Source organism: Felis catus, chromosome B1, assembly GCF_018350175.1.
Source record: "Felis catus isolate Fca126 chromosome B1, F.catus_Fca126_mat1.0, whole genome shotgun sequence".
NCBI classification, from domain to species: domain Eukaryota; kingdom Metazoa; phylum Chordata; class Mammalia; order Carnivora; family Felidae; genus Felis; species Felis catus.
Window position 1 is genome coordinate 186,912,616 of NC_058371.1, and position 8,656 is coordinate 186,921,271.

Sequence of the window (8,656 nt, forward strand, 5' to 3'; positions counted from 1 at the left end):
AGGAGGATCCTCACTGTCCGCGTGGAGCACGACCCAGGGCTTGATCTAACAAACAGTGAGATCGTGACTTGAGCCGAAATCAAGAGTCAGACCCTTAAACACCTGAGCCACCCAACTCCCATAAAGTGACAGATGTTTTTATAGGCACCATTCATTCTATCATCCTTCATTATGTCCCTTTAGGGCAAAGTAGATATCAACATTTTCTAACTTCAGAGAGAGATGTGGATTATCCAGCTCGTTGCCTATGGTACATCATGAAATTGGTAGGTAAAAAAAGAATGAGGCAGAAGAGACGGAAGCCTTGAATTTTTAAACCCTCAGAGCCCTTTTTTTTTTTTCAACTTTTTTTTTATTTATTTTTTGGACAGAGAGAGACAGAGCATGAACGGGGGAGGGGCAGAGACAGAGGGAGACACAGAATCGGAAACAGGCTCCAGGCTCTGAGCCATCAGCCCAGAGCCCGACGCGGGGCTCGAACTCACGGACCGCGAGATCGTGACCTGGCTGAAGTCGGATGCTTAACCGACTGCGCCACCCAGGTGCCCCTCAGAGCCCTTTTAATTACTTAAAAATAGTCTTTTTTCTTCAGATTATAAAAGATACATGTGTTAAATGAATACTTGGAAAGTACAGAAAAATGGAAAAACATGAGATAAAATAATAAACACCCATAAACCCACCTTCCTGAAATAAACATAGCATATTTCTTTCCAGTCTTTTTTTATGGTGATCCACATGCAGCTGTTTTAAATAAAATTAGATTCCTAGGGTAGTTTTGTTTCTTGCCTTTTCACACCTAACTGTATATAGCAGCATTTTTCATTATCATTAAATATTATCTACAGACATTATTTTTAACGGCCACATAAATCTTACTTTGTATAACGCGTGTGTTCCATTACCTCCCCATTGTTGGTGATCCTCTGTTTCTAACAGGGATCTAAATTTTGCAGAAGGCAAACCAAATTTCAGTTCAACTCATTGGCCATTATGATGGTGTTCTTTGACATTTGGAGCCGGCCTAGCTCCTAAATAGAATTTAAAATCAAGGGATTTAACAATTGAAAGAAAGGTACTTGACAGCAAATCGGAGGCATTTGGGAAATATTCACTGGGCCTAACAAGGAAAATAATGGGGTTCTCAGTCTCCACATCCAGGTAACTTCCAAAGCCTGCCCTGCTAAGGTTCAATTAAGATGAGAAGGATCAGGTAACTTTGCAGGAAGACCATAATTCCTGCAATAACAAATGTCAAATGTTGCCATTTTAGCTGTTCTGAGTGACTGCTTTGTTATTTCTAAGGGTTTTAAAGATAGTATTTGTCAATGGCAGTATCACTGACTTTTCAAAGTAATTAACTTTGTATCTAAAAATAAACTTAATTGTTTAACCACCGGTGTATTAGGCACCATGGGAGGGATGTACCACTTTCTTTGGAAATAAATCTGATTCCTTCAGTCTCTAGATTTATTTCTCCAGGAACCGTGTTATTGTCTTGTAAAATGGCCCACCCCTCCCATTATCTCCTAAGTAGCAGTTAGGCTGGGGAGAAAACAGTTATATTGATATATGAAGTTGGAGGCAGATGCCAAGCTAATTGATCTGAGTAGGTTAAATGGGAGAAAATACTTCCAAGAATCAATAGAGGTGCTAATTCGGCTAATTGTTGGATAGTGTTTCTTTTTTAAGTGAGTGATTTTCCCAATTACTGTTTATCATGTTGATTTTTTTTTACCCTAAGTGTATCAGTTTTAACTTTACTAAACCTTCTATGATATTGGTTTCCAATGTGTCTTTGTCCCAGAGTTTTTATCGCCAACCTGATGACAGGTAGTTTTCCTGGATATGCTGATCCTACAGCGTAAAAACTAGGCTTGGTCTCTTACCCAGACAAGTCCAGTGGAGACAATTTTCTGCCCGTGGCATCCAAAATAAAAACAAGAGTCCTTGTCTTACCAGAGTTGATGGACCAAGAAATAGAAGTTGAAGCATATTATTTAAATTTACAATGATAACCAACAGGCAAACTGAAGATTAATATCTTTCTAATTAAAAAACTGGGAAGAGAAAGGCAGAGTGAGTAGATAATGAACTAATTTCTTACCTGCCCATAGGTGTTGGGAGAAGGTGTGTCAGTACATGTTGCTAAGACTGACAGTTCAAGACATGGTCAATAATGGATACAAGGAGTGGACGTGGGGGGGAAGAAATAAAGTGGCAAGGAGAGAGAATGTTTTCTTTTTTCAAACCCTTATAAGTAATAATTTAAAAATAATCATAATAGAAACACAAAGGTGTTGGGAGTTTGAAAAGAATAGTGAGTAGATAAGAAGGAAAGAGAAATCCTAGAATACTACCCTGTGAGAACTAAAAGAGACCTAAGAGAACTAAATCTTTTCCCATTCCCCCACTTTACAAATGACAGACTAAGAGACAGATGGTTGAATAATAGAGGATATTACAAATATCGAGACTCAAAAAGGACAAAGCAGAGTATATTCTATTGATATGCATGATATTTTCTTGGAATAATACTTGGAGAGTTCTTGCTAACCTCCACCCCCAAGCCTTTTCACTAATGCCTGAAAAGATGGGACTAAGCCTTTCATTCCAAAATGAGGGATACCCTAGGGGAAAATTTACACATTAACTCAGGGTTCTGCTTGAGTAATTTTGACCTAAATTGGAACAAAGGTTTAAATGCCTGATATTAGAAGAGTACAAAACTCTGAATGCAGGGACGGAGCAACTCTGTCAATATGAGCTCAAAAAGGAATGACCAGAGGCATCTGACACAAATATTTTACATCGTAACTGTTTCCTGCTGTGTTTCCTGCTGTCCACTATCTGTCTCTGGCCTCCTTCTTTCTTTCTGCGCAATGGTCCATGATGTTCGAATTGTTTTTATGGCTAAAATCAGCATCAGAATAGGAATTTCAAATAGTTACTGCCAGATTTTGGCTGGAATCTTTGGCAGACTCCCCTGCTGGAGTGTTCACTGCCATATCAGGGTGGTGATGATAAACCTGAACCAACATATCAACTGATGGCTAACCTGGAAGAGAGAACTTTTCAGGGCCTTTCACAGGAAAAGTGGGAGTTTGCTGATGAAAAGAATTCACACAAACATCAGGGCACCAACGAATGTCTCCCTGCAAGTAATAGGTTATCAGAGGACTTACAACAACTTATTTAAGAACAACTTCTTAGATGGTCAGCCTACTCAACTATGAAATGGACGTATTGGACCTGGTCCTGCCCCTTTTGCAAAGAGGCCTACATGTGGACAAATAAATGAGACAAAGAGTCATAGAAGCACCATGAGAAAGCACTAAGTAATCAGAAATGATTCCAAGATGTCGAACTCTGAGGTCAAGGACCCACAGAGCATTGCATGGAGTGCTCACATCATAGATATTCAAACGTTTTTTATGTATGTGTAATGGAGAAAACAAGACAAAAACAGACAAAAATGCAAGTGAAAAGGCAGCATAGGATTAGCAAGGCAAATGGGCAGTCAGTGCCATGATTTCAGAGGACATCAAGTCCTCCAGAGGGACTCTGGAATGAAACTGGAAGAGAAACTTCAGTTGGACTTTGAAGGACAGGTCAGGTTAGCTAGCTGTTGGAGAAAACAGAAGACCAACAGTGGGGCAAAATATAATTGGTAAATTTATCAAATGCCTCCAGTACATCCAGTTATGATTGTCTGGTAGTCTTTTGCATATATTCTTTAGTTTTAGCCAAAACTTTCTGAGGGATAAATGTAAATATTAATATATGTTCCTAATAATTTGTATCTCATAGATAAACCATGATTTGAAAATGCTGAGTTGCCTGAGATCGCACAGCCAAACATGAGGAGGCTTGCGTGACTGACCTCAAACCCCAGACTCTTAACTGGAAAGCAGATGTGTACAATGGAAACTGCAGACCACCGTGCACTTGGCAGTATGATGCCAATGAGCCCTCAAAGGGTGTTCAGTCCTGACATCCCAGAGGAGATTCTCCTTTGTAGCCTGAACTCTGGGAAGATGTATGCATGTGTGTGTGTGTGTGTGTGTGTGTGTGTGTGTGTGTATATATATATATATATGTATATATATATATACACATATATATGTATATACACATATATGTATATATGTATATACATATATATGTGTATATATATTATACGTATAAGATGCAATATGTATATAATATATATAAGATGCAACATATATATAATACATATAGATTCAATCCTTATTGTTTACAGACTGTATTTGCAAATTTTCCCACTAGCTAAAATTTATTGGCTAAAATCAATACTTATAGATTGATAGATGATATAGATATAGATATAGATATAGATATAGATATAGATATAGATATAGATATAGATATAGATATAGATATAGATATAGATATAGACATAGATTCTGTGGCCATTTGCAGACATACACAGAGCGACAAAAAATTTGAGTCGCCTGACATGACCGCTCCCAGCTGAGATCCGACAAGGCAACACTCTGCCTTCTTATTTTAGCTGTCATCCTATAAACAAGCGTCTTCCTCAGGATCTGTTTAGTGCCGTGCTCTTCACATTTTTGTGATTTTGGTTGGTGATTTTGCTATTGAAAATGGCACCCAAGGGCAGAACTAAAGTTGTGTCTAATGTTTCTAAGTACAAGAAGGCTGTGAAGTGATAAGGGACATGTTAGGTAAGTGTCATTCAGGTAGGAGTTTCAGTACAGTTGGATGAGTTCAGTGTTAATGAACTAACAATATATATTAAATAAGGAGTCTTTAAACAGAAACACACATAAAACAAGGTTATGGATCCATTGGTTGACAAAAATGTGACCAGAGGCTCACGAGAACCTAACCCTGTATTTCCCCCAGGAGCAATGGTTCAGTGCTCTCCAACTCAAGGTTCACAGCAACTTTATAGACATAACTACCACAAATAACAAGAATCAGCCCTATCCCCTTAAAGAAATCACCTGTTGCATGCCGTATCATTCATTGGTTACATATCACAAATGAATTTACTGGATTTACTAACTCCTCTTGGGGATAGAGGCAGAAATAGAGGTGGAGAATGGGAAGGATAGGTAGGGTCCTGAGCTAGATGGACAAGCATAGATGGATTACCACCATGGTGAAGAAGATGTCATCAGCCTTACCAGCTAAAGAGAGCTGGGCATTTGAGGTTATGGGTATAAGAGACTTTAAAGGAGGTGAGTTGGGGGCCAGTGAGAACAGGCTTTAGCTACTCATTATTTTGTCTTTACAAGCAGGATTACTGGAGGTGGTGCCTATTGTACTCAATGAGGAATTAACCAGTGGGATTGCCTTCTCTCTAAAACATCTGGTCAACTCTCCAGTCAGAGCCAGCAAACTCTGCAGTTCCCCCTTCAGTGTTTCTTCAGCTATGATTGGCCTATCCCAGTCTATGCTTCTAAACCATTCCATGGTACAGTGCACATCAGGTTGAAGGAGAATGGACTGAGTGTCCAGGGCCTGGGGCCTATTATCACAAGTTCAACACTTCTTTGAGGGTTTATGTTTTACCACAGAAACTCAGGTGAATTTTGCATTACACTGTACAATGTACCTTGCCTATGAGTGCAACAAAAAATAACATAAAATTAGCACTTTAAGAATAATAGGTAATATGTATGGAACAGGGACCATGAGCCAGGCACTGTTCTATGCACTTTACTTTCATTGCCTTTGTTAATCCTCACAGCATGAAATAGTATGATCATTACTGTTATTATCTCCATTTTACACGTGGAGATACTAAGGGTTAGAAAGGATAATTACTTTGCCCAAGCTCACTCAGTCAATCAGTGCTGGAGGCAAGATTCAAACCCAAGCCACCTGACCCCAGAGCTCTTCTGGATCCTTGAATGTCCAACCACAGTTCCCCCTTCTCCACACGTCTCTCCATGTACCCTATAGTGAGCTCAGTGTCCTCTGAAGTCATAAAATTCACGATCTGTGTCCCTTCCCTAATTATATACAGTAAAACCTTGGTTTGCGAGCATAATTTGTTCCAGAAACATGCTTGTAATCCAAAGCAATTGTATATCAAAGCAAATTTCCCCATAAGAAATAATGGAAACTCAGATGATTTGTTCCACAACCCAAAAATATTCATATAAAAATGATTATGATACTGTAATATAATACAAAATAATAGAGAAAATACAAAATATAAAGAAAAATAAACAAATTAACCTGCACTTACCTTTGAAAACCTCCGTGGCTGGTGTGAGGGAGACAAGAGAGAGGAGGGTTACTGTGTAGGACGACTTTCACTGTCACTAACGGAATCATTGCCATCTATTGGCTCAATGGAATCTTTTTCTTTCCATGCAACTTTAACAAGGAACCTATCCAATGATACTTGCTTTTGCCTCCTTTTGAGGATTTCGCAGAAATGTGACATTGCATTGACGATCCACCCACAATCCTGCAGCAAGAGAAAGAGAGAAGAACCATTGGCTAAGTTGTGATCATGTGACATCTGACATCACATACTACTCATATTGCAAGACATCGCTCATTTATCAAGTTAAAATTTACTCGAAATGTTTTCTTGTCTTGCAAAACACTTGCAGAACAGGTTACTTGCAATCCAAGGTTTTACTGTACTCCTTATATATTGTCATTCATATGTTTAGTACAATGCACCTACCCTGGAACTTTGGGAATTCTCACTCCTAAGACCCCAACTTTGAGAAGGACAAGTCTACATGAAATTCTTGGCATTCTTTAAGCCAAGCAATCAGCTTCAATATGTGTCACAGACAGCCTTAAGGCCTCAAATGGGAGGAAGAGAAAAAGGAGGACAAATAAAGGGGTGGTGGTAGGGCACCTGGGTGGCTCATGTGGCTGAGTGTCCAACTTCGGCTCAGGTCATGATCTCATGGTTCATGGGTTTGAATATCATGTGGGGCTCTGATCTGGCAGCTCAGAGCCTAGAACCTACTTCAGATTCTGTGTCTCCCTCTCTCTCTGCCCCTCCCCATTCACACTCAGTCTCTCTCTGTCTCTCAAAAATGAATAAATGCTAAAAAAAAATTTTAAAAAGCAGTGGTGAGGGACAAAATGGAAGAAGGTAAAAATAAATTAATTAATACAATAAATTAAAATAAAATTAATGGAGGGAGAGGAAGATGGGGTGGAAAGATAAATAAATAAACACTGTATATGAGCCTGGGCATTGTAGACAAATTACAATCATGGCAAAAAGTATCTAATTCCACGTGTCCAATGGATTACCAATCCCACATGGGTTGACCCAAGTTCAAGGCTAGTAATTAGAAAAATAGGAGTTCTGACCTTGTATTCACTACCCATTTGTTAGGCAATCTTGAGCAATTTGACCAACTTCCAATCAACGCACCTCACTGAATCTGTTTCTTCTGCTTATTACCGCCTCTGACTGCTGCATCAGATTACTGAGAGTACAAAATGAGTGCATATTGTGTGAAAATTGGTGGGGGGGCAGGAATCACTAAGCAGAATATTCCATTGCATTTCTGGAAAGTATGGCACATCGACCAAGGTCCCAGTCTCGGTATTAGAGATTCAAAGATACGCAAGACCTAGTCTCCACCTTCAAAGCCTCACATTCCAGGTATAAACTCAATATGTGTTAACAAATGCTTTTCAAAACAGTATGAAAAGTGTAATAAGAGAGACATAGTCCAGGAGTAGGCAATAGTTAACTCTATCAAGGGAGGTCAGGAGGAATAGCAAAGAAAGAAAGCACAGGAGTCGGTATTTTTATATGGGGGAAAAAAAGGTGATGAAAGACAAGAAGTAAATAAAAATGTCCAGCTTTAAGCCTATCTATTCAGTATCAGAGTAACAATGTATCTGTTAAAGGCTGACTTCCTTTCTGTGCAATTTTAATCAAGTCCAAAAGGGCACTTGTGAGATTAAATCACCATCCACAAAACCTTGATTTATCTGGGGAAAAATGGACTATTCCAGCCTCCATCCCCTGAGCAGAACAGACAAGCCAATTTTGCCTTTAAAAAATCAACAGGTAGAGACATAACAAAGGTCATATATTATGAGGCTGCAGATGGAAATTCAGCCCCAGCAGTTACATCGACACAGTTATTACTGTTATTACAGCTAAACTTCCTCATTCCGCTGACATTATTAACCAAGACAAACGTGGCCCTGCAGCTTTATTTCATGGGGTAGATCACCTATTAAACCAAGAACAATATCATTGTCTTTTGCAGCACTTCCAAAATTGCTTCCTGCCTCCGAGAGGTGTCCTGGGCTTTTTTCCCCTTACCATCAAAATAGGCACCATCCATCTCGTACATGTTGCTGTATGGCCAGATTCTGTTTTGCATATCCCAGTATAGCCCTCCAATATTCATTCAGGTAAGAGACATGCAATTGTTGTGATCATTTGTGAAATCATCAACATGCTCTCTGGCAATCTCATTTAGGTAGTTACAGAAGGAATCAGCCCCTTCAAAAGCCCAAAATGTGTCAGAGTATTTTTTTTTTTCCTCTAACCAAAAAATGCATGTTTCTGGATCCATTAGTAAAACTCATCCCAGAATTTGGGAGTGCTGCTTCAAGCTAGAGGAAGAAACCAAGTCTCAGACAGTTTAGGGAATTTGACTAA